Consider the following 26,732-nt stretch of genomic DNA (forward strand, 5'->3'; position numbering starts at 1 on the left):
ATATTAAAATAATACAAAAATTTAATTCATTGTCTATTTGTGCAATTAGGACTTGATGCAGTTAAATTTGTTTTTGTGTTCATTGAGAATATAGTCTATTCCGCCTTCGCAATTGGGAAACAAACAAGAAAATGAAGATCACTTGGAATGATGTGCATCACAACCACTGTGATAATCCAGTATATCTCGGAGTAACGCTCGACCGCACGCTGCCGTTTAAACAACACATCGAAAAACTGTGAGGAAAGGTCAGTGTAAGGAACAACATCCTAGACAAGCTTGCGAACAGCCAATGGGGTGCAATTCCATCGATCCTATGATCAACAGCACTAGGCTTCTGCTAGTCCAACTGCTGAGTATGCCATACAATATGGGAAAGATCAAGTCACACAGAGAAGACTGATGCAGTACTGAACACCAGCTGGCACTACACCACATGGCTGCATCAAGTCATCAAACGTTAAGATATCTCCTTGATGGAATTCCACCACTGGATGTCACACGGATAGTAATGAGCCACGATGACAGGGAAAAACAAGTCACAGACACACACCTCCCAAGACAACAGGTGAAATCCAAGAAGAGTGTTCTGAGAACACCTGAGCCGTTGGAGCCGTCTCGTCCTGCCATGTGGAGTGCTAGACTGCTAATAACAATGGATACCCCCACGTGTAGAAATGCACCTGAAAGACAAGGAAGGCCTTGAATAGATTACAAACTGGCGTTAGCAGGTTACAATTCAAGATATGCAAGTGGGACCTGTCCAACTAACTTGAAAAATGTGAATGCAGGCAAAGGAGCAAACAATGGAGCACCTACTTCAATGTCCATTGTTAACACAAGCACTGGTGCGAGAAAGATCTGGCTGCTGCTTACCAGACGGCAGTGGGATGTGCTCACAGATGGAGGAAGGTGGTGTAGTGATACGTCAAAGGAGGACTAAGAATGCACTCAGAGACCTTGCACACTTTCACAACTATAACTGTAAATTGCTAAAACACTGAAATTACTTTAAATACCAAAAAACGCACAGCAATTTCAATCTGATTAACATAAATAAATCATGACAATTTACACTTTACGTGAAATCCAGTAGCAGTCTCATTTATATATATCTAGTATTTGTACTGTAGTGCATCTTTTGATGGGTTAACAGACTATATAACTTTATAGATTTTGTTCACATGGGTGTATTTAAAACAAAATATAAGCTTAGTTGTTATTTGTAATCTAAAGTAATGAAGAGTCTATCCAAAATGTTTAATCTGGCACGACAGTAGAACTTTTCCCTGTCCTTACCTATTTATTGGATGGCAAACAGGAAGTTTTGCTGTCATATTAAATTAACCATTTTAGATATTTTGATAGCTTAACTCTAATTATAATCTAGCTTTGATTAATGCGGTAGCTTACAAATGTCATAAGCACTTAGGTTTGCAATACTAATGTGTATTAAAAACAAACAAATAAGAATTATTTATACATATTTTATGATGTATGTCAGTGTAAAAGATATACAGCAGAAGTTCATGAAGCATTTTTAAAACAACAGTTAAGTACTTTGTAGTTCTACATGTCTATAAAGCCCTATTCAGAAGGGAGTAGTTATACAAAAAGATTGTGAGGTAAAGTAGATAGAACTTTATTTGTCCAAAGGGGAAAATATGGATTTTTACAGAAGCTTTTTAGATAGATAGATAGATAGATAGATAGATAGATAGATAGATAGATAGATAGATAGATAGATAGATAGATAGATAGATAGATAGATAGATAGATAGATAGATAGATAGATAGATAGATCATTAATGTGAACCTCCAAGTGGCCCACCTCTACATCTAGTCCCTGAATAGTGGCCAAACATTGAGATGTGGCAAAAGTCAATAAGCAGTTCCCCCATTTTGCTGATGTTAAGGTACAGAAAATTCTGTTTGCAACCAGAAACAAAGTCATCTACCTGACTCCTCTCCTCTGTCTCACCTCCCTTATCAGTACACCCTATAAGTGAAGAATCATCTGAGAATTTCTGCAAGTGACCTGACCTGCTGTTATCTTTGTAGTTTGAGGTGTACAGAGTGCAGTGTAAAGCTGACAGGCCTGTTCCTTGTGGTACCGCAGTGTTGCTCAAATCCACATCAGAAGCACAGCCCTCGAGTCTCACAAACTGCGGTCTGCAGTCCAAGACATTGTAGGCTCATCCGTCTTAACAGCGATGACTGGGTGGTATGGAAGGCACATGAGGAATCAAAAAACATAATCCTCATAGTGCTGCCAATTTTGTCCAGCTTTGTGGTACAAACAGATTAGTGCATCCTCCACTCCAAATATTGTCTGATTAGCAAAGTGCAGTGGGTCCAATTGGTCTTAAGTAGTTATTGCCGGAGGGGTTATTACCATTGTAATTTTAGTCCCGTCCGAATAACTCAAGTCAGTAAATTTTCAGATTGCACGTCTCAGTAAAGATTATGGAGAGCTGTACCTTCTTATAAAAAGTGCGTAAAAAATTACTGCAGGAAAAACTAGTCCCGTGTGGATCGATGTGTCAATGAAATTCTGTCATTTGAGCGATTTGATTGGGATTTAAGTCACAGAGGTGTCCCAGTCATAATGACTTTATCCCAGCTCCTGGTGTAAAAACTTATCACTTCAGAATTGGACTTAAAATTCAGTTACTAACGGACAACATCTCTATAGAATCGTGTATTAGATAGTTAGATAGATAGATAGATAGATAGATAGATAGATACGAAAGGCACTATATAATTAATAGATAGATAGAGAGATATGAAAGGTGCTATATAATAGATAGATAGATAGATAGATAGATAGATAGATAGATAGATAGATAGATAGATAGATGATAGATACTTTATTAATCCCAAGGGGAAATTCACAAATTGTATTGTTAATTTTATTATTATATAACTAGACAATGAGCCCGTTTCGACAACGTAAGATGAAACGGGCACGAGTGGAATAGTAATAAGTATAAGCACCACAAACCTGATATAGGTATATTGAATGAATGCGTAATTAGGCCTGGAGCTGTAGTCGAAATCGCCTTTCAGGCCGCTAGAGCTTTAATCGAAGTCGCCTTTCTCTTTGAATTTTTGCGGCCGTAAATCCGCCGCCTGCCGCGATGTCGGTCTCGTAAGGTTTTTCGGGCAGCTGCGCAGAAGGCAACTACGCATTCAGCTTCGGACGGACGTGAGTGAGTGAGGAGGCTGGCGAATTATATATATTATTTAATATTGTTATATTGTAAATGTATTGTTACCCTCCATTAGCATTATGTTTACACTCAAAAGGAACGAGTCAAAAAGATTGAATTTTCTGAAGAAGATAAAAATGTCATGTGTAAGGGAAATGTATAAATACCAAAAGTTAACATAAATACAGTAGGAAAAGTATATGTAGTGTCCACTGCTGGACTGATACAGATTGAGCACACATACTTCATTTGACATGTTTTGAAACATTCGCCAACGCACAGTCCGAGGTTGCAACTGAACAATAGAAGCGTGTTTTTTTGCACACTTTTTTTATAAATTTATTTTTATTGCTTGCACATGAAGGGATTGTGTTATTCCAGGTTGCCAGAGTACAAAGCTTAGTGCCATCCACATTTCCCTCGACTCAAACATTGACAGTTGCTGCGTTGTGAACAGTGCACAGAGGCTAACGTTTTTCTTGTTCTTCTGCCTGGTTGCAATCATTCTGCCTTTTTGCCACAAAGCTACCTGCACCAAGGTGAACATTAACGGATCAAATTCACCGGGCAGTTCGGTCATACAGTCCCGTATCCATTAGTGTCACTTTTTATATTAGCATCAGATGGCCAATTCACATTGCCACCACTAGCTCTTGATTCAAGTAATGGTTCTGTTTCAATTTATTCTAAATCTGGCTCTACAGCTTTTCATTTTTATGGCATTGTGGTGTTTAGTTGAAGGCTACGTCCCACTCATGAATATTGATGAGTTACTCTGGAGTGGCAGAACAAATAGAGAAATTTGTGATTTTTTAGATGTCAAATATTATTTGAACCACAAGAAGTCAGCAGAATACCGTCCCAAGTAATATTCGGGAGCAGTGCTCCATATCTCATCCAGACAGGTTAACCCAAGCAGTACTCGGGATTAACCATTTTTACATAAATTCTGTGCCTGAGAGATTTTTGGGGTCAACACCAAGGATGTTAAACCTTGATATTCTATACCTTTCTGTCTAATGATATTGAACTAGTTTTGTTTTTCTTAGAAGTTGTGGTATCCAAGAATGTAAAGGCAAAGCCTGATTTGTTGCATGGCCAATGCGTGCCCCATGACTGGAACTCTGTGAGTGCAATTATCTATATTTTATGTAATATCCTAATATCTTTTGATGATGATTTTCGTGACTGGCTGTGACTTGACTTGCTTGTATATTGTTTCGTTTGAGATACAGTTGCTATGTTTTATTCCAAGTGTGATTCTGTAGCAGATTGTTGCATAGCTATCTAGCATTCTTTTGGTTTGTCCGTTGAGGATCGATATTTCACTGCCACATATGAGAAGGCTCAAGCAATAAGGCATTGAAGATTTGCAACTTGAGTTCAGTAGAAACATGTTTGCTTTGCCAAATACTCTTTAGCGTCCAGAAGGTTATCCAAGCTTTTGCTTTTCAAACTTTTACATCATTAGGAATATTTGCAACCATTATCCCAAATACTTGAAATCCTTTACTATTTCGATTGCTCTCCATTTAAGATAAGAGGAAGATGCGGGCCGTACTCAGGGCTGATGATCATTTGCTTGGCCTTGCCTTCATTCATATCTAACTCATTCTGCTGCTTGACCTGCTTCCTCTAATTATTGCTGTTCTCTACCTCATTCTTTTTCTAGTAGAGCTATGTCATTGGTGTAGTCAAAGTCGTTGAGCCAATGTTCTGGTATTCGCCTGCTCCTCTAGGATTCATAATGAAGCCAAATTGTTCTCTAGGGTTATGCATGACATAGTTGATTATGATGATGAATAAGAATGGAGACAACACATCACCTTGAAGAACTCCTGTTCTAGTTCTGTAAACTCAACTTTCCGTCTATGAGGATTCTGCTTTTTGAATTCTCATAGAGAGCTTTTGTTGCTTGTAGTAGTTTTTATGGGATTCCGCAGTGACGCAGAATTGCAAACATAATGTCGTGCTTGATTGAGCCTTTTTGAAATCTATGAATGCTGTGTATAGATTTACATTTGGGTTGTAACTGTTCCTTCGAATACTTGTCACATGGTGTGAATTCGATAGAAGCAATTTCTACCTTTCAGAAGCCTGCTTGATTTGTACAGAGTAACTTGTCGACCATCGGATGGATGAGATTTACTTCAATGTATTTTGTGGAGTTCGGCGAAATCAAGGTTTTCCCAAACTCAAGGTTAAGTGAACTCGATGGAGTTGGCTTATCACTAGTCATCAGTCACATGGTACTGAACCAGTTTGCTTCATTAAAGCAATATAAGCTTCAAAGCCTCAGTGTCAAACTTCCCATTGTCAGTGTGTAGCGGTCCAGTGCTGCAAAGATTCACACCGTCGAAGAGACGATGATTTATTTTTTTAGTGGACATTTCAGGGACGCACCCAGCCTTGGCCCGACCCTCACACACTCATAAGCAGAGATAAAGAATGAATTAATAATAAATGAAAACAATGATCCCATCCCAGTTCCCCTTATGGCGATGTACAATCAACGCAAAAACAAACCACAACAATAACCACACACAGTAAAGTCCATGAAAAAACGGCAACAGATGTAATGTAAAGATGAAGGTAAATAGTCCAGAGATCGGCACGTTGAAGGGGAATATAAAGATAGTCCTACCAGTAGTTCCTCAAATAGTGAAGACGGGTGGAAGGTTCAGGAGCGCTCCTTTCTTCACAGGATGGCCATAAATCCACATACAGTCCTCATGTAACCAGCAGACAGTAGACAATCCAGACCCCGACCCAGAAATGATCCGGGACAAAAATGGGAGAGCACAGGTATCACAACGGAAGGTAGGCAGACAGGAACTTTAGACATGAAACACAAAATACTTCTCTCCTCTTTTTGGTAACACTAGCTCCCTTTTAAATGTTGTGCCGGCCTCCTTGTACCCAACAGCCCTTGCTCCCTCAGCAGATGACCATTCAGAGCCACTGCAGGGACTGCTGGGAGTTGAAGTTTCAAGCACCACTAAAAGTGACATACTCAAAGTGTTTAAAATTATTATTGGAATGAGTACAGTGAATTCCAGCGGTTACTGTAAAATTAATTCTTCAACAAGAACATGGGGACACAGTTGGAAACTTGCAAAGGGAAGATTTTGAACAAATGTTAGAAAGTTTTTCTTCACACAAAGAACAATAAACACATGGAATAAATTACCAAGTAACTTGGGGAATCGTAGAATTTTAGGCACGTTTAAACCTCGACTTGATGTTATTTTGGACGATATGAGTGGATAGGATGGACGAGGTTGTTGGGCAGAATGGCCTGTTCTCGGGCTTCGTTCAACCACTTCATTTATCCGAGTGATGTTGCTGCACTCACTTTGCAAACTTTAAAACATTTGAAAGAAATTAGTTGGTTTCTTGTAATAAAAGTTACAGGATGAACTTTTCCTGGCTGAATTACAAAAATCAAATTTAGAAAGGACTCAAATAAAAGGTGGAGGATGAACCTCTCCAAGTGCAAGAAGAAAATAAAAAAAAAAAACAGCATCCCTCTTTTTATTTTATTTTTCAACCTCATAAATCTTTTTAGAACATTTGAAATAAACACTTCTGGGGTGCAACAAAGCCCAAAAATGATCAAAGTCTGTCGCTTCTAAAAGTGAAATAATTAGTTTTCAAGGATGGTTTGCAGCAGAAGCTGTTCTTAACAGATAAGGCAGAAGACAAAAAGCATCTAGAAAGTGGATTTCTTTGGAATGCAGAGGTGTGGAAATATATAAGGAAATCTCCGCACTGCATATATTTACTATAGGGAGATAGCGGAAAGCACAACATGTTTGGAGTGTAATCTCAGAATGAGATGTCAAAAGTAAAGCAACAGTCCACAGACACTAAAAACTGAAATAAACACAGCACTGGAGTCTGCTTTTGAGCAAACTTCACTTTTTACATTGTTCAAGGAAAATCTCTTTATAAACAATTACTTTATTAAATTCATGCAAAATGTGTCAATAATGCATAAGAAAATTGAAGTTTATTGAATGCAAAAACGTATAATATTTTTATGTACTGTATTGAGGATTTGTTCTGTGTATTCTATTGTGTGGACCCCCTTCTTTTTGACACCCACTGCACGCCCAACCTACCTGGAAAGGGGTCTCTCTTTGAACTGCCTTTCCCAAGGTTTCTCCCATTTTTTTTGGGAGTTTTTTTCTTGTCTTCTTAGAGAGTCAAGGCTGGGGGGCTATGAAGAGGCAGGGCCTGTTAAAGCCCATTGCAGCACTTCTTGTGTGATTTTGGACTGTATAAAAATAAATTGTATTGTATCGTATCGGGGAAGATCAAAACGCACTCTCCAACCCAAAGGTAATGATCTCTGCACTCGGGCGGGAATATAAATGATATAAGGTGAGACGCAAAGAAAAAACAATAGAAAAATAAAGAATGGCACCCACTTCACGCTCAACCTACCTGCAAAGGGGTCTCTCGGTCAACTGCCTTTCCCAAGGTTTCTTCCATTTTGTCCCTACAAGGTTTTTTTTGGGAGTTTTTCCTTATCTTCTTAGAGAGTCAAGGCTGGGGGGCTGTTAAGAGGCAGGGCCTGTTAAAGCCCATTGCGGCACTTCTTGTGTGATTTTGGGCTATACAAAAATAAATTGTATTGTATTTACAAATGTAACTACATTACAGAATCCTTGCTTTTCTGCAGTCAAATAATGACTGGTCATCTAATGCAACAAATTCCATTAAAATGTGAACCTCTGAGCAAGTAATTCAAAAGATTAAAAAATGCAGTTTTGTATTGTATATTGTATCAATAGTGCAAATGTCATTAAAGTATGGTTACATCAGGTAGAAATTCTTCTTTTTATTTACGAATGTATTTGTTCATTTATTTATTTGTTTTACTCCTGGCCAGAGGTTCTTGCAACATTCCCCAGAAGAAAAGAAGCAAGAGCTCACTTTAAATGGGCTACTGGTCCACCAGAGGGCTCTCTCATGTTTAGCCCACACTTAATTCTAAGTATGTTTAAGGGTTGAGTAACCTGATGTGGATGATTAGGAAATGCGAGAAGAGATCAGGGAAAATTCAGGTGGAAAAAAATTGTAAAAAAAAAAAAATCTCTGGCTTAAGGACAAAGCAAATGATACTCTTTATAACTGAAAAGATTCATTGAAAAAAATTGGCAAAGCAAGGCAAAATGCTCAAAGGAGCAAAAAAGGATTTGTCTAAAAGGCACTCTGAGGTGAAAAATTCACAAAACAAAATGCAAAGGCAAAATCAAGGAACAAGCTAGAAAATTCCATCACGTCGAGCGCGGGAGTTTCAGACGCGTTCAAAGGCTGGGCGTTTGCAGCTCTTTAGCTTTTCTAGCTACGTGTCTAGAGCAGCATAATCATGGCAGTGCAGATGCTGAGCAAAGACAGCACAGAAATGGAAGAAGAGAATGTTGGGCCTCAGCCTCTGAGCAGACCTGAGCAATGATGGCATCAGTGCAAACGATGTGAAAAAGTTAGAGGATGCGGGTTTCCATACTGTGGAGGCTGTTGCCTACGCCCTAAAAAAAGAGCTTCTTAATTGTTGTGATGTGACATTTTGCATATAACTTGCTAAATATTTTGTATGTCTTTATTTGTAATTTAGGCAATGTAATTTAGTGTTACTTTGGTGAGAGGCATTCGTGTTTGCCCCCCCTTTTACGACTGAGTTTCTTTGAATTTTACAACAGAGTTGGGGGGGGTGTGTGCTTTAAACCAGTTTGGCGAGTATTTCTCTGCTAAAGTCTTTCAACCCCCGCAAGGAAGCCAGGGTACTTTAACATATGGTCTTGGGGGGTGGCAGGTTTTAAGATGTTGCATTCCCCCATTGGTCTGAAGTATGGCTGTTTGAAATTGGCTTGGATCAGAAGCTTTTAAGTACCATGATGTCCTATTGGCTCTAGGGGTTGGACAGAGAATCTATAAATCTGCTTGCTCAACCACATTCTCTCTCTCTTACTAACCAACATATGATGAAGAAGAATCTCTCTTACCAAACTGATAAAGACCATCACACCATGAACTGAAAGGACAACACAATGGAGACCACAGTTTAGCAGCCATATTGGAACAGGCATATGTTGCTTTAACTAGAGACATTTTAAATAACTACAAGTCTGTGTGCCGCCTGAAACTACACATCACCATTTAATCAGGTTGTATGGTTGCCAATATTCAAATATACTTTGCGTATTGTTATTATTTATGAATATTACCAATAATACATTGTTTTATGTGTAACTTAATTCCTACTTGTCTTTTTACTACACCTAATTGCCTTTAGATATAGAAGGGAAGGTGGGGATAAGTTATCATCCTCTTTAATAAAATCCCTGTGTATGTCCAGGTGTCCGTGTGTGTGTCTTCTGGTGAAGTGTGCATGCACGGGGCACGGTGTGATGCGCGATATTATTGTCAGAGAAAGTTAGAGGCATTTTACGGAAATACAAACCAGTATTACTGCGAGAGGAAATTAAAGGTACACAATACAGTGACGCATATTACAGCCACATACAAGCCAGTATTACTGTCAGAGGAGATTAAAGGCATATTACTGACGTGCACGCCTGTATTACCGCCAGAGAAAATTAAAGGTATGTTACGGACGTACAAGCCAGCGGACATACAAGACAGTATTACTGTCACAGAAAATTAAAGACACACAATACACGGCGGCAGCCCACGAAGAACGGTCAGCTCAGCAAGTAAACATCAACAAAAGAAAGGCTGAAAGAAAGAAAAATACGACCAACAAAAAGAATGAGGTCAAAGTCCCTTGCCATTTAATATAGACTGTTCCTGCTAATGTTTATGCACTACTGTTCTAGCGCCCGTTATTGTAACGGGCTAAATGACTAGTCTTTAATAAAATCCCTGTGTGCGTCCAATGTCCGTGTGTGTGTGTGTCTTCTGGTGAAGTGCACATGCACGGGGCACGGTGCGATGCTTCAAAGGCTGCCTGTCACACAAGACAGAGAGGGCAGGACCTATAAAATATCGTGCGGCCGATCCAATCGGATTTCGGTAAATGAGTTTAAGACCTAAAACATAAAACATGAAAAATCCAATCGGGTACTGAGACGCGGAGACCAGCTTCCCCATTGTTGTGCAAGTGTTCACTCTGAGGATGTCAGATTTGCGATTAAGAAGCTTGGCCCAGTAAAGTGTCAGTCGTTGAAGGGGTTTTCCTAAATATATGAATTTTCATGATATTACAATACGATGACTTTTAAAAGTAGATTTATTTTCGCGCACATTACATCAGTTGCTGGGGAGAATCTGCTGATTGCCCACTGTTGTGACAGAAAATTAAACGCATATTACGGACAGAAAAGCCAGTATTACTGTCAAGAGAAAATTACAGGCATTTTACGGAAAAAATGTAATGAGGTAAAAGGTCCCTTGCCATTTAATATAGACTGTTCCTACTAATGTTTATGGACTACTGTTCTAGCGCCCGTTATTGTAACGGGCTTAATGTCTAGTATACTATAATACCTTATAAACAGTGGTAACTCTGTGAGATTAGACATTCTGACAAAGGCTACATATTAATAATATAAAAGGGGAAAATAGAGCAATATATATTAGTCTACCAAGACAAAACAATATTAAAGGGATCAGTGAAGCAAAGGCTGCAAAACTTGTACCAATGGGCTTTACAACAGCTACAGAATTTCATCAAAGGAGATCTCAACGGGGTCAAAAGAACTGGACAAGCTTCTCCAGGGAGGAATTGAAACTGGTTCAATCACAGAAATGTTTGGCGAGTTTCGCACTGGGAAAACACAACTGTGTCATACACTAGCAGTCACCTGCCAGTTGCCAATTGACCAAGGTGGCGGTGAAGGTAAAGTTATGTACATCGACAGAGAAAATACTTTTTGTCCTTAGAGATTGCTTGCAGTTGCTGAGGGGTATGGCCTGTCAGGAAGTGATGTTCTGGATAATGCAGCGTATGCCAGGGCATTTAACACAGACCACCAAACTCAGCTACTCTATCAAGCATCTGCAATGATGGCCGAATCCAGGTACTGTATGCATTGCTCATAGTGGACAGCGCAACAGCCCTATACAGGACTGATTATTCTGGACGAGGGGAGCTTTCTGCTAGACAGACGTATTTGGCCAGGTTTCTGCGGATGCTGCTACGACTGGCTGATGAGTTTGGTGTTGCAGTTGTAATAACAAACCAAATTGTGGCACAGGTAGACGGTGCTGCTATGTTTTCTGCTGATCCCAAAAAATCAATTGGAGGAAACATTATTGCACATGCTTCAACTACAAGAAGCAGAAGCCATGTTTGCCATTAATGCAGATGGAGTAGGTGATGCAAAAGACTGATATACACGATGTGAATGAGGTAATGCTGACCAGCCAGTGAATATCCAACTAGTCTGTTGGGCTGCCTTTCTGTCAAAGCCACATTTGCTGGCGGTTGTCTTCTGTTAGATATTTGCACATAAAGAAGTACACTGGACTGTTTGATAATACCACAGCAGTTCACTATTGAATTGAATATCTTAACATGGTGAGGTGGCACATTTGTCAGTGTGTGTTTGTGGTTTTTGATGTATGTAATTTTCTGTTTTTTTCTCTCTTGTACATTGTTTTCTGTATATAACTTTGAATTTACAGTACTGTGCAAAAGTTTTAGGCACGTGTGAAAAAATGCTGTAAACAAAGAATGTTTTCAGAAATATAAATAATGATTGTTTATTGTTATCAGTTTACAAAATGCAAAGTGAGTGAACAAAAGAAAAATCTAAATCAAATCAATATTTGGTGTTCCTACCTTTTGCCTTCAAACCAGCATCAATTCTTATAGGTCCACTTGCACAAAGTCAGGGATTTTGTAGGATTCTAGTCAGGTGTTTGATCAACCAATTCTACCAAACAGCTGCTAATGATCATCAAAGTCACATGTAGGTTGAAACACAGTCATTAACTGAAACAGAAACAGCTGTGTAGGAGGCTTAAAACTGGGTGAGGAACAGCCAAACTCTGCTACCAAGGTGAGGTTGTGGAAGACAGTTTCATTTCATGGCAAGATTGAGCACAGCAACAAGACACAAGGTAGCTCTACTGCATCAGCAAGGCTTCTCCCAGACAAAGATTTCAAAGCAGACTGGGGTTTCAAGATGTGCTGTTCAAGCTCTTTTGAAGAAGCACAAAGAAATGGGCAACCTTGAGGATCGTAGACGCAGTGGTCAGCCAAGGAAACTTAGTGCAGCAGATGAAAGACACATCAAGCTTATTACCCTTTGAAATCGGAAGATGTCCATCAGTGCCATCAACTCAGAACTGGCAGAAACCAGTGGCACCCAGGTACACCCATCTACTGTCCAGAGAAGTCTGGCCAGAAGTGGTCTTCATGGAAGAGTTGCAGCCAAAAAGCCATACCTCCAACATGGAAACAAGGCCAAGCGACTCAAGTATGCACGAAAACATAGGAACTGGGGTGCAGAAAAATGGCAGCAGGTGCTCTGGACTGATGAGTCAAAATGTGAAATATTTGGCTGTAGCAGAAGGCAGTTTGTTCGTCGAAGGGCTGGAGAGAGCGGTACAATAATGAGTGTCTGCAGGCAACAGTGAAGCATGGTGGAGGTTCCTTGAATGTTTGGGGCTGCATTTCTGCAAATGGAGTTGGAGATTTGGTCAGGATTAATGGTGTTCTCAATGCTGAGAAATACAGGCAGATACTTATCCATCATGCAATACCATCAGGGAGGCGTATGATTGGCCCCAAATTTATTCTGCAGCAGGACAACGACCCCAAACATACAGCCAAAGTCATTAAGAACTATCTTCAGCGTAAAGAAGAACACGAAGTCCTGGAAGTGATGGTATGGCCCCCACAGAGCCCTGATCTCAACATCATCGAGTGTGTCTGGGATTACATGAAGAGACAGAAGGATGTGAGAAAGCCTACATCCACAGAAGATATGTGGTTAGTTCTCCAAGATGTTTGGAACAACCTATCAGCCGAGTTCCTTCAAAAACTGTGTGCAAGTGTATCTAGAAGAACTAATGCTGTTTTGAAGGCAAAGGGTGGTCACACCAAATATTGATTTGATTTAGATTTCTCTTTTGTTCATTCACTGCATTTTGTTGATTGATGAAAATAAATGATTAACACTTCCATTTTTGAAAGCATTTTGTTTACAGCATTTTTTCACACCTGCCTAAAACTTTTGCACAGTACCGTATATCAATTAAAGATTTCAAAATGGAAAAAAAAAAAGAAAAAGAAAATTCAGGTGAAAAAAAATTGTAATGGCTTAAGGACAAAGCAAATGATACTCTTTATAAATGAAAAGATTCATTGAAAAAAATTGGCAAAGCAAGGCAAAATGCTCAAAGGAGCAAAAAGGATTTGACTAAAAGGCACTCCGAGGTGAAAAATTCACAAAACAAAATGCAAAAGCAAAATCAAGGAACAAGCTAGAAAATTCCGATTTAAAATTCAAAAACAAATAAGCAAACTAAAAATCAGTGCAGACTTCAACTCCAAATGTTCCTTGCGGGGTTCTCTTTCCGGCCGACTTATACAAGCAGAAGAAGGGCATCTGGGGGTCCAGTCTCTTGGGGTTCTATCCACAAAATACATGGAACTGTTGCCCATTTAAAGACATAGCACATAATTAACACAATAAGCAAAATGAATATAAATAATACTAAAACATGAGAGCTAATAATTTAAAACTGACAAAAAACAGAAAATAAACACAACAGAAATAACCAACGCTAATGAAGCCAGGAGTTAATAATCCAAACAAACAAACTAAATTAATATACAGGTAGTTGTCGACTTACAACCACGTTTGGTTCCGACAGACCAGCCGTAAGTAGATCTGGACGTAAGACAAACCGGTATATGTACAGTATAGTCCTGTACAATAAGTCCCTTATGTCATATTGTTTGTTCTATATCCTTTTCTTCCATTATTTTTACCATAATGTGTAGATTTTCTATAATTGTTTTGTGTCATTTTTTTATTTTGTTCGCCATTACTGTTGCTTGCATGGTTGCCAAACCTTTAACAGCTTCACAAATGCTTTCTTTGTCTGTGTTATGTTACTTCATCGCTGTGAGCCTCTCCCAGTGTTCATTGTGTTACCTGTTAGGGGAGCAGAGTTTGAGATCTCACATGTTTTCTGTTTTAACATTTTAGCCTGTTAATAATAAACAATAACAGATAAATGAGTTCAGTGTGGTTTCATTACCCATTCATGGCGTCTGCACGAAGCAGCACATTGTGAGTGTGGAAGAAATGTAGTGGCACTCCCACTGAGTACTGTACAATGTTCTCCCCATTTAACTGAGACACTAAATGCAGGCAGAAGAAAGCATCAATCAGTTTTCTTTATTATCTAAGTCTTGGAGGAGTCAGTAATGGGCTCTACTTATACACTTCATTGATTGGGTCACAACTCCAAGGAATTCATTACATAATTAGAAAACCTTTGTCACACACGCAGCATGGGTGGCAGTCTTAAGTGAGGGTAAGTTGCGCAGTCAAGGGTTGATGAACGGTACTAATGCCTTTGTTCCCCTCTTCCGCAGACCACCAGAAGGAAATCCCAGCTAAGACTCAGACCACTTCCACTGCTACAACACGACCTCCTGCGGACCTCATTTCCGTCTGAGATCCTGCCCCTTCCTGTCCTGCACCTATAAACCCCGAGCACTCCACTCTCCAAGTTAGTGACTGTTTTTGGCTCAGTCTGTCAGTCGTTTTCCTAATTTTGATTTGATTATTTGCAAGAATATATGGGGTGGACCCCCCAAATCTTTATTGTTTTGTCTGTGTCTTCAACACCTTTAACATCATTAGTTACATCCAGTTGTTAACACTAGAATCCCTGATGCCTATGAAAAAACTCGTAATCCCGGCCCACCTTAAATTCCTTTGCACCTTTGAAATAACCGTCGTAATCCACCGGACTAATTCCCTTCATAATTTTAAATGCTTCAGTCAGTTTGTTTAAAGTGAAAGATTCAACTGATTCATTCTCTTCTCATAGTTCATACTTCAAAGTCCTGAATCGACCTACTTGCTCTTCTCTGGACTTTTTCTAGTGCTTCTAGGTGGCATACAGGATGGAAGGGCATCCCGACCAGGAGAGAGGATGGTACCTTACCCAGACGGGAGACTCTGGGAGGACAGACAGGCATCCTGGCCAAAGGAGAGAAAGGCATCATACTGTACCTGAAAAAGACTTCTCTGGAGGAGGGGTGAACATCCCATCCTGGAACCAGGAATTCCATACCTGGACGGGAGGCCCCAGGCAATTAGAAAGGTGTCTCAACCACATATGTTTCGAGGATTTTCCCTGGCTGGGATAAACGAAGAGGACAGAGAAGGACTGACTCTGAGGGGTGTTTATTCCCCCTAGGCGTTAGATGGCAGCAGCCCTACATATTGGCTCCCATTCGGGGACCAGCAGGGAATGCTTGAGTTGTAGTCCAACAGCACAGCCCTACTGGGGTCCATGGGTGCCACAAGGATCCCAATTTATGGGACTTCTGAATGTCCTGGAAGTACTTCCATCTGGCATTAGCCCTGGCACCGGAAGTACTCCCAGGTCCTGAATAAAAGGGGCCGCACTCCCTTATCCAGGCGGGTTGGAGCTGGGAGGAACGAGGGCAACACTCAACCGGAGGAGGGCAGTGCGGTGGTGGGAGAAGAGAAGAGAGTATTGTGAAGACAGAGAGAGAGAAAAAACCTGTACTTGTGCTTTGTCAACTTTTTGAAGGTATTTTGGGAAATACACCGTCCCTTATTTGAACCTGGGACTGTGTTCATGTGATTGTATTTGGGGTTAACAGCCCAGTTCTATTGCATGCTGCTATGTCTATTGTTGTTTTTTGATGCTATGGCCACTAACATTTAGATAAACCTAACAGAGCACGGAAAAGTAGTTCTGTTTTGTTAAAAAAATATGCCATCTTGGTGTTACGTTATTTTTTAATGAAAATTTTTGTTGGGCTGCTAAAGATTAGCAGAAAAGATTAGAAAAAAGGACCAGGAGTTTAAATGAAAGTCACAAAGCACAACAAGATCAAAACCAAAAAATCAAACTGATCTTTCGTCAAATCGAAGGAAAACCTTAATTCATGGCCAGAGAAATGTAGAAAAAAGGTAAAGCGAATGCAAATTCTTACAGGGACAATCCCTCAAACATGGCTTCCCAGCATGTATTTTCTACTAGTGACCCGGCGATGCCATGCATTCTGATTTCTGGGTCATTTCACCAGCAACGTGAAAACAACACTGCCATAAAATGGTGGCAAGCAAAATAAGCATAATGGCATTGGGAGGAACAACAAAAAAGAAATATCAACTATGGAATTAAAGACAAAACAACACAAAAAAACTAGGATCCCCTATAAACCCGGCATAATTCCTGTTTGTATTGTGAAAGATAGAGGCACTGTCGACCCCTTGAACCCTCAGACCAGACGTCAGACACCAAATAAATGTCCAATAATAATATTTATTATAATAATAAAGTGCACAAAGCACCCTCCACTCCACTATACTCCAATAATCAATAATGAAATAAACAATCCTCCACTCCCAGATACGTTGCCACCCTTCCACCCAGCTCAGCTCGCCATCTGGGATTTCCCATGGTCCATTTATAGTCCCTGACATGGAAGTGTTTCCAATCCCTCAGTCCATGTGACCTCCTATCACTTCCGGGTCAGATAAAAATCCTCTTCTTCATCCCGGAAGCACGTCATTTCCCTTGTTGCCTTGCCTATGACGTACTTCCAGGTTATGGGGCATGTAGAATTCCCTGTGCCTCACTACAGCGTCTCCTGGAGGTCCCCAGGGTATCCAGTAGGGCTGGTTGTAAAAACTACAAGGTCCATGAGGCCCTGCTGGAATTCAGGGAACCTCTATGCCGCAGGGAGAGCTCCATCTGGCGGCCTGGGGGTGTTGGCCGGGATGACAGGCCTGCCATCCCTCACAGTATTTAATTTTTGTCAGACTTTTCGGAAGCCATAAATATAAATCTGTACAGTTGCGTCTCGCTTAAGGACGGCCTATGGTTTAGACCCGAGTGTCGTCAGTCAATTTGGTGGTTAAGCGGGCTGATATATGACATCATTTTCTCTGCGCTGACTTTGGATACAAGGCGCCGTGTCTGCATCACTGCATTCCTTCTGCAGCATGCGATTAAAACTTTCCGCACTGCGGTAGCATGCAGGGGAAATGCCTCTGTTTTTGATGTCATTTTTGCCTCTTGGACTTTGGACACAAGATGAATTGTCTACATTGCCATACCCCGTAGACAACGTACAACGAAAACCTAATTGCTTGCCGGTAGGAAACAGAGATGTGCCTTTAAGTCATTTCATTTATTGCATCTCAATGGAAGCTCCGCTCCGTTGTTAAAATGCAACATTATTAGTTGGGGCGTTGTTAATAGAGTCTTGACTTAATATGTTTTGTGGCGTTTTCTTAACCAGAGAATTATTTTTAGGTGTTTTTTTTTTTTTTAAGTGTTTAATTTAGTTTATAATTCCTTTGCCCGTCTTCATCAATGCCATTCTGTTTTGTTTCTGGCTCACACCATTTTGAGGGTCACACGTTGCCCTTTATCACGGAAGTCCTTTCTGTGATGCATCAGGTCATGTAACGGTAACATCATCAGTGCATCCGCATAAAGTTTGATTACCAAAGCCTCACATCATCCAAGATTGGATTAATTTATGCAAACTACATGCTTTATTTTGCAATTTTTGGGATAGAAACATTTTTGGGGGGCGTGAAGATGTGAAAAAAAGAAAACAAGAATCGAAAATATGAAAAATACATCTATTGAAACCAAAGCAAATTAACTTAAACTACATTCTGATACTAGAAAAATAAATATAGAGTTAGATAAATGTCGATAAAAGTAGGTACAATAAAATATGCATCTATGATATATCATTAATTAAAGAAGAACAAATTGGTATTAGTGGGCTCCTTTCAAAAAAAACGTTAGGGGGGCGCGATTAAAACTGTTATGAAAACTCGGGGGGCAAATACTTAAAGGTTGAGAAACGCTGGCTTACACATTGATTTTCAGGTTAGCATTTCTGGTTTTGCTTTTTCTCTCCTTGATCTCCAGTTTTGGTGTTTTATTTTTCTCTTTTTTTCTCCCGTCCCTTCTTCATAATTTTATAATTGTGACTTTTCTGGAAATCAGTATAGAACTATAATAACTAAGTATTCAACTCAGAAAAAATACATATATAAACAAGTAAAAAAAATATAAACAAGGTACATCTTAGGTTATAAAGCAATAAAACAAAATAAAAGTATTTAATATCTCTTTCCTTATGTGTGAGGTCATTGTTCTTGCTATGCTTTACTTCGGTATCCTCATGTGTCTCAACCTCTCTTGGCCTGCAGTCACTTTCTTGATTACATTCCTATAAAGCCTGCTTCTAAGGCCCAGTCATTTCGGGGTGCATTGCTTATCTCTTGTCCACTTTTTGACCAATAATACACCGGCCCCCATTACCCTCTCTGAAAACATCATGCATATTCTTGCAAATACTTCCCGTCTTCAAAGGTGACTCTCAGTGTTCCTCCTATCCCTTCCCTTGGTATCCTTGTGTGCGTCATCCTCTCTTGCACAGCATTTCTGGTCTTGATCACGTTTGACTTAGCAGCCAAAGCCAAACTGACCAATCAGATTGCTCAGAGAGACCAGACACAAGACCCCCCCCCCCCCCAATACACAGAGTAGTGTTTTATTATACAGTAGATATTGACAACACTGGTGATGAGTGTGCTCTATGCCAGGCCAGGGCTGCTTTCAAGGGCAACTCCTGACACATCGCTACTGCTGTTGGCTCTGACTCTGCAACACAAAAACTGGATTGAGCAGGTTCTGAAAAAGTTTTTTATGAATCTTTACCTATATATTTTATTAAATTAATATTATTTTGTAAATATCCAATTTTCCCTTGGTTATTACGGTAGAAATACATTCACTTATTATACAGAAACTTTCCTTCTTTTATACAATAGTTTGAAGGGCAGAGGAGTAGATTATAATGCAAAATCCATTGCTTGGAGGCAGCGTGTCACTAGTGTGAATTTGAGGCTAATAACTCTGGCTGTTGAATCAAATGCGTTTCCAGAAATGGAGCTCAATGTGTCATTTCTGTCAAGACAGTCAAATCAGTATGTGCATATTTGCTTCCTTCAATTTATCTCAAAACTGGTCACAAAATGCTCTCTGCATAGAGAACAAGGCCTCAGGGGAGAGTTTAGGAACACCACTGAGGGCAATTCCAGAAAAGACCCCCAAAACTAAAGGGGGATTTCAAGTGTATCCATTCTCTCATTCCTGTTCCTTTCTGTTAGGCAGGTCTACTGTGAATTTGTGACTTTGGTTAAGGATTGTAAAATCTCATGGACAAAGAATTAGGATAATAGGACATGAATTTGTCACAAAGTTCTAAAACACAATTGGATTCATTTCATTAGTGTAGTGTGGTTGCTTTATAGTTACACAGTCTTTCTCTTCTCTTAACTTTGCCTTGTAAACTTTATGGAAATAATGATTTGTAATTTTAGGTTTCAAGCAAAATGAATCAAAGTATCTAGATGCCATTGCTTTTTTCCTTTATGCTTATGCTTTCTTTTTTCATGACAACCTCTGGTCAAGACTTATCTACAAGCTGCATTTACATAACGCTGATTCATTAATTCTGTCTGCATATAGACATAAAGTATAGTGCATTCCAAAGGTTCTTCAGACGCCTTCACTTTTTTCACATTTTATGTTGCAACCTTATGCTTAAAATCATTTAAATTCATTTTACAACCAACACTCAAAGCGAAAACAGAAATTTACACATTTTTGCAAATTTTACTAAAAAGAACTGAAATATCACATTGACACAAGGATACCAGCCCTTTGCTATGACACACTTTTCCACAAACATGGTGTTTGTTCTGGACAAACTTTAATTAGTAAAAAAGTATTGCTTGGGTAGGCCGTTCCTCCCAATCATACCCTTCCAGGCTTCACTGTTGTTATACCCACATGAACGTTAAAGTGCCCCAGTAGAATAATAGAGCCCCAAGTGGGAGCACCTTCCAGCACCCCCCTCAAGTTTTCCAATAAGGCCGAATATTCTGACTCAACTGTCAGTGCATAAGAGTCAGAATGTGCCTCCTGACTCAAAGGCGCAGAAAGGTGACCCACTTGTCCATCGTGGACAATGTACAATTGCCAAGCCAGGTGGCTATAAGTAAGCTCACACCCTTCTAACGCCTCCCACCCTTGGTAACTCCAGAGTGGAATAGAGCTTAGCCTCACTCCAGGAGTTTGGTTCCAGAGTGTTTGAGGTTCATTGAGATGAGCCAGACTATAGCTACATGGTACCTTTCTACAAGTTCAGGTTCCTTCCCTGACAGAGAAGTGACATTATATGTCCCCAGAGTCCACCAAAGAACCTACCTTCTATTGTTATCCAAGCCACAATTCACCAGACTCTTATGGCTGTTCCTATATGTGGTGGATCAACTGAAGGACGGACTCATGTTGCTCCATCGGGCTGTGTCTAGCCAGTTCCCATGGGTATAGGCCTAATCTCCAGGCACTTGATGACAAACCTTCACCACCCTCCCCTAGGCCTTGTTGCAAGGCAGGTCAGCAATTTCTGTTTCCTGGGTGAGGTTACGGAGTCCTTGCTTTGACTTTCCATAGCTATCAATATGAGCCTTACTTAAGTGACAACTTAACTTAAATTTTGACTCCAGCATACACTCCTCTCAGGAGGAAAGCCCAAATCACCCCAAAGACTGTTAAAACATGTCCTGAAGGAACAAGTCTGCAGCTTCAGGATTGCTTTGAAAGGACTATCTGGGACATTTTCAAGGATCAGGACTTGGAAGTATACACATAGACAGTACTGTGCTACATTAAAAACTGTGCTGACAATGCCACTGTCAGCAGACATATTTGTGTGTACCCCAACCAGAAGCCCTGGATGACAAAGGAGGTCAGATCTCTCCTCAAGCACCACAACGCAGCCTTCAGATCTGCCAACAAAGCCTTTTACACAGCACGGCCAGAGACAACCTAAAGAGAGCCATCAGAGAGGCTAAAACGGGGCCTACAAAGGGAAAACTGAGGACCACTTTGTCATCAGTGACCCACGGCGACTTTGGCAAGGCATCCAGCACATCACCAACCACAATACCAGTAACCACATGGCTGTTGATGTGGACATCTCGATAGCAGAGGAACTGCATTATTTATTTGCTTGTTTTGAACTGGGAACAGCAAAGGTTGTCACATCTAAGCCCCAGCAGATAGGCCTCAGCAGTCTCACCTCACCCACAACAACCCTCTTTAACAAGACCTTCATAGTGCACGAGCACGAGGCGGGTACTCAGAGCAGTAAATTCGAGAAAGGCTGCCAGTCCAGATCTTCAATCACTCCCTGTCTTTAAGTCCATCATTCCATCTCACCTGAAGTCTACCATGATCACTCCGCTGCCAAAAAAGCCTGTCATCAGCAGTCTCAATGACTACCGTCCAGTGGCACTCGCTCCAGTTATTATGAAGTGTTTCGAACAACTGGTCCTACGACACATCAAAGCTAGCCTCCCAGTCACTTTGGATCCACACCAGTGTGCTTATAGAGCAAACAGATTCACAGAAGATGCCATCTTCACAGCCTTCCATGCTGCACTTTCCCATCTGGAACAGCAGGGGAGCTTTGTGAGGATGCTCATCATAGACTTCAGCTCGGCTTTTAACACAGTTATCCTAGATAGACTGGTCGCAAAACTTGCTGGCTTGGGACTTTCACAATCTGTATGCCACTGGATCAAAGATTTTCTGATTAAACGTGTACAGATGGTTAGATTAGGCCTCTACTTCTCCTCCACCCTCACACTCAACACTGGCATTCCACAAGGCCATGTGCTGAGCCCGCTTCTACATGCATCCTATACCTATGACTGTGTACCCTCTCATTCCACCAACACCATCATTAAGTTCTAGGATGTCACGACTGTGGATGAACTCATCTCAGGAGGAGACTAGACAGACTATAAGGATGAGGTCCAAAGACTGACTGCATGGTACAATGAGAACAACCTCACCCTGAACTCTACCAAAACAAATTACTGTATAATAGACGTCCGGAGGTACAACACAAACCACAACTCAATATATATGCAGGGTGAGGCAGAAAGAACGGATGTTTTTTACAGTATCACAAAATTGTTAATTTTTTCTTACAAAGAAATTTATTGAAAGATTTGAGTTCATATTGAAATAACATTTGACAAAATCAAGTGTGGAAAACAACATCTCCCATGTGGTGTCCGTTATCACTGATGCATTTCTGAAGGCGTTCATGGAAGTTGGCCTCCACTCTTTTCAACATCGCTCTGTCGATTTGGGCGAATTCCACGCGAATGGCTTCCTTCAGTTTCTCCAATGTACGGGGCTTATGCTCGTATACATGTGCCTTGAGGTGACCCCACAAGAAATAATCACACATGGATAAGTCAGGGGACCGAGGAGGCCAATGAATGTCACTAAACGTGGAAATGAGATGACCAGGGAAGAGAGGGCAAATAACATCCATTGATGCTCTGTGTGGGCCGTCGCCCCATCCTGTTGAAACCACACACGCCGGATGGGAATACGTTTTCATCGTAATTCATGTAAAAAGAAGTTGTTTATCATCTCGATATAGCGCTCCGAACGATTACTGAGGCCAAGTTCAGAAGAATTCTTCCGAGCAGATTGACTTGGACTGCGCAGCAGGGCTAGTTGTACGCTTTCCACATTTTCAGGGGTACGTGCTGTTCGTGTAGCCCCTGGTGGTCTTTTGTTCATTAGTGTATCTCTGTACGAAGTGCTTTAACCCAACGTAGGATAGTGTTACAAGCGGGAACAGCTTTATTTCTGTGGATATTGAAATAGCAACGAAACTCTCACTGAACTGCGGTAATAGATGGGTTGTTCTTGACAAAACAGTCGTACGCAAAAACGCGGTGTTCTATTGTCCACGGCTCCATGGCTTCAACTAAAAAGAAAATAAAAAAATGCTAAGACTTTGAACCTAACCTCACCTACCACACATCTGTCACCCCAACTAGTGGTGTGTTCTAGACATTTCAAAGACGTCCGTCCTTTCTGCCTCACACTGTATAAATGGAGATTGTGTAGAAAGAGTTCTTGCCTTCAAGTGTTTGGGTAAACACATTGCAGAAGATCTCTCCTGGTCCATAAACACCACAGTGACAGTCAAGAAGGCACAGCAGAGGATCCACATCCTGAGGATCCTAAGGAAAAACAACCTGAAGAAGAAGCTGCTGGTGCCCTGTTACCAATGCTCCATTTAGAATGTGCTGTCATGCTACATTTCTATGTGGCATGTCAGCAGCTCATTGGCATATAAAAGACCCCTTCAGAAGATCATAAACTCTGCCCAGAAAACATCATGAAAGACCCTTCCCAGACTGGATATCACCTGTTTGAGTTGCTGCCTTCTGGTAGGTGGTCCAGGTCCATCTAATTGCTGACAAACAGATTTATGAACATTTTCTACCCCAGAGCCATACGAGAACTGAATATTACTAAATGCTTGTAATGATTGACAATGATCAACCTAACAACAGTCACATTTGTTTACATTCTTTGAACTTTATATTATTTATCTTTTTCTATTATTGCACTCAATTCATATGTGCATTATACCAAAGTGCAACATTTAGTTATTCTATTGCATTGAATTATAATTTAATTATGTCCATTATATGTGATAACACCTTTAGGATTGCTGCAATTTCGTTGTATTAAGTGGAATGAAAATAAAAAGAATCTGAATCTGAAACCATACATGGGACAATTACCCGGGACAGCTCCCAGGATTACCTGGACAAACAAACCCCTCTACTGCAGTAAGGTGGCAATTCACAGAAGTGATATCTATCTTGAATCAAACCTGAATCCTGAATATTTGAAAGGATAGCTATTTAATCTGTCCACCTAACAGTGATGGTGACATTATAATCATAATTTCACCATATAGCCCAATGAACGTTTAAATTAAAATTAGATCCCTGAAATAAAACAAACAGCCTAAAATAATTACAAAATTGAATAATAACTGAAGTATAACAATTATCTTTAATTACCTATAATTTCCTCTTTACTGCATCCTACTCTCCGGATGGATGCAAAGAACGCAATCTTATTATCCAATTGCTATGAGACAGGGTCTCCAGGAAAGACTGCGAGTTAAAGAATAGGACTGAGAGATAACAACGCAAAACAAGAATCATAGTCTGGCAAGGCAAGGTTAAAACTGGAAGATCAACAAGATGCATGAGCAGTACTGGGGGGAAACCATAAATCAAAGTCAAAAGACAAACCCGTATAAAACCTAGCTAGCACTTGCCCTGCTTGATAAGCAAACTAACAACAGCTAAAGTATTTAAATTTTATCCAAATGAGGGTAACGCTACATGATGTCATCTGCATTTTTATAGCAGAACTTTCATAAATGTCACTGAAGAACCGATTGTGGGAACATGACACGGCTCTATGTGGCATAAACAGCACGATAATAAAATAATAAAAATAAATCCCATACAGTCCTTAAAGACAATGTGTAATTCTGCACTAATCAATGCACGGGAAGAGTTTTCAAAAGACCAACTGTGGAAAACTTTTTTGTAGCATTCCAGATACAAAGGAGACAACTAATTAGTCAAGTCACAGTTGGTGGTGAACAACGGTGGACCATATTTGCAGAGTTTTAACATAAGATTTAATGTAAGCCGATCTGAGAGATGCTTATAATTTTAACCAAATTCACAATGCAGTCAAAGCCTAGAGCTGCTGATCTTTTAATTTTACTTGTGACTCCTATGCTGTGCTAATTTAGGTATTATTATTTATTATGCTGGACAATGAAGACTTTGTTTCCCAAATACTTTTGGGTGTATCTGATGGATTTTGGCTTATTAATCACAAAAATCACCTTTAATTTTTTGTACTATTTTATTGCCATCTTGTATTGTTCTGGTTTTCAATCATATTTTTAAGAATATGCAGTAAAACAACTACAACTGGAACATCGAGAACATCTAATGTGAATTGTAGGGAATATGAGGACATGATGCAACCATTAAGAAGGATAATAGGGAGGCTAAAAGGTGGTTAGAGAGGAATATAGCAGGTATGGTGAAAGATGACCCAAAGATATTCTTTCAGTATTTTAGTAGTAAAAGTACAGTCAAGGAGGAGGTGAAGGTCATCAAGAATAGAAATGGGGAATTAAATAATACAGACAGTGATGTAGCAGATGCTCTAAACTCACATTTCTCTGAGGTCTTCACAAGTGAGGTAGTAGATAACCTCCCAGCGGTAAAAGGGACTACTAAGGAGGTACTGAGAGATTTAAAAATTGTAGAGGGAGAAGTGCTGCTTAGATTAAATAGGCTGAAATCAAACAAATCACCAGGACCAGAAAATACATATCCTCGAGTGCTTAAGAAGGTTACTGAATACATACATAAACTCTTGACGCATATTTTTAGGAAGTCCCTGCACACTGGGCAAAGTCTGAAGGACTAGAAAATGGTAAATATTATCCCGTTATACAAAAAGGGTGTCTGGGCAGATCCAAGAAACTATAGGCCAGTAAGCATCAAAAGAAAATTAATGGAAGGAATTACTAAGCATAACAGTCTGCATGGGATTCTTGGTTTACTGACATGCTGGAATTTTACGAGTAAGCAACAAAAGGATATGATCAGAGTGGAGCTTATGATATTGTGAGACTTCTGAACTCTTCCGAGACTCTCCCCAACAGGAAGACACACAGAAACGCGACTGCTGTATCTGTTGAGGGTTGCTTGTCCGTCGCTGAGGCATCCGCAGATTTGCAGCGCCACAGAAACAACTACAAGCTGACCGCTGCCACACGCAAAGTGCTGATCGTCCGATGGGTGATGCCTTTTTGCTGTATCTGTGAATAGTGAAAGGTAGATCCCATTACAATAAATAACCTTGCTGTTCCTGTTTCAAGTGGGATAAAACTGGTCTTGCTATAGTACTGAGACTCAGCCCCGTCTTTGGGGTAAAAGACACCGACTCACGCGTCACAGTATTATTTATCTTGACTTTCAAAAAGCATTTGATAAGGTGCCACATGAGAGACAGGGCATCAAACTAAAAGAAGTGGGAGTTCAGGGTGTGGTGTGTAGATGGGTGCAGAATTGGCTCAGACACAGGAAGCAGAGGGTGATGGTGTGAGGAACCTCATCAGAACTGGCCGATGTTAAGAGTGTGACCAGCAGGGGTCAGTGCTAGGGCCGCTGCTATTTTTAATACAGTTGAACCTCGGTTTGCGAGCATAATTCATTCCGGAATCAGGCTTGTAATCCAAAGCACTCGTATATCAAAGCGAATTTCCCCACAAGAAATAATGGAAACTCAGATAATTCGTTT

General features: G+C 40.3%; 1 pseudogene; it reads left to right on the top strand.

Moving 5' to 3' along the window:
- The first annotated feature begins 6,003 nt into the window (after nt 1-6,003).
- Nucleotides 6,004-11,542, top strand: LOC114652890 (DNA repair protein RAD51 homolog A-like; annotated as a pseudogene).
- Nucleotides 11,543-26,732: the final 15,190 nt, after the last annotated feature.

The sequence above is a fragment of the Erpetoichthys calabaricus genome, chromosome 5, assembly GCF_900747795.2.
Source record: "Erpetoichthys calabaricus chromosome 5, fErpCal1.3, whole genome shotgun sequence".
NCBI classification, from domain to species: Eukaryota; Metazoa; Chordata; class Cladistia; order Polypteriformes; family Polypteridae; genus Erpetoichthys; species Erpetoichthys calabaricus.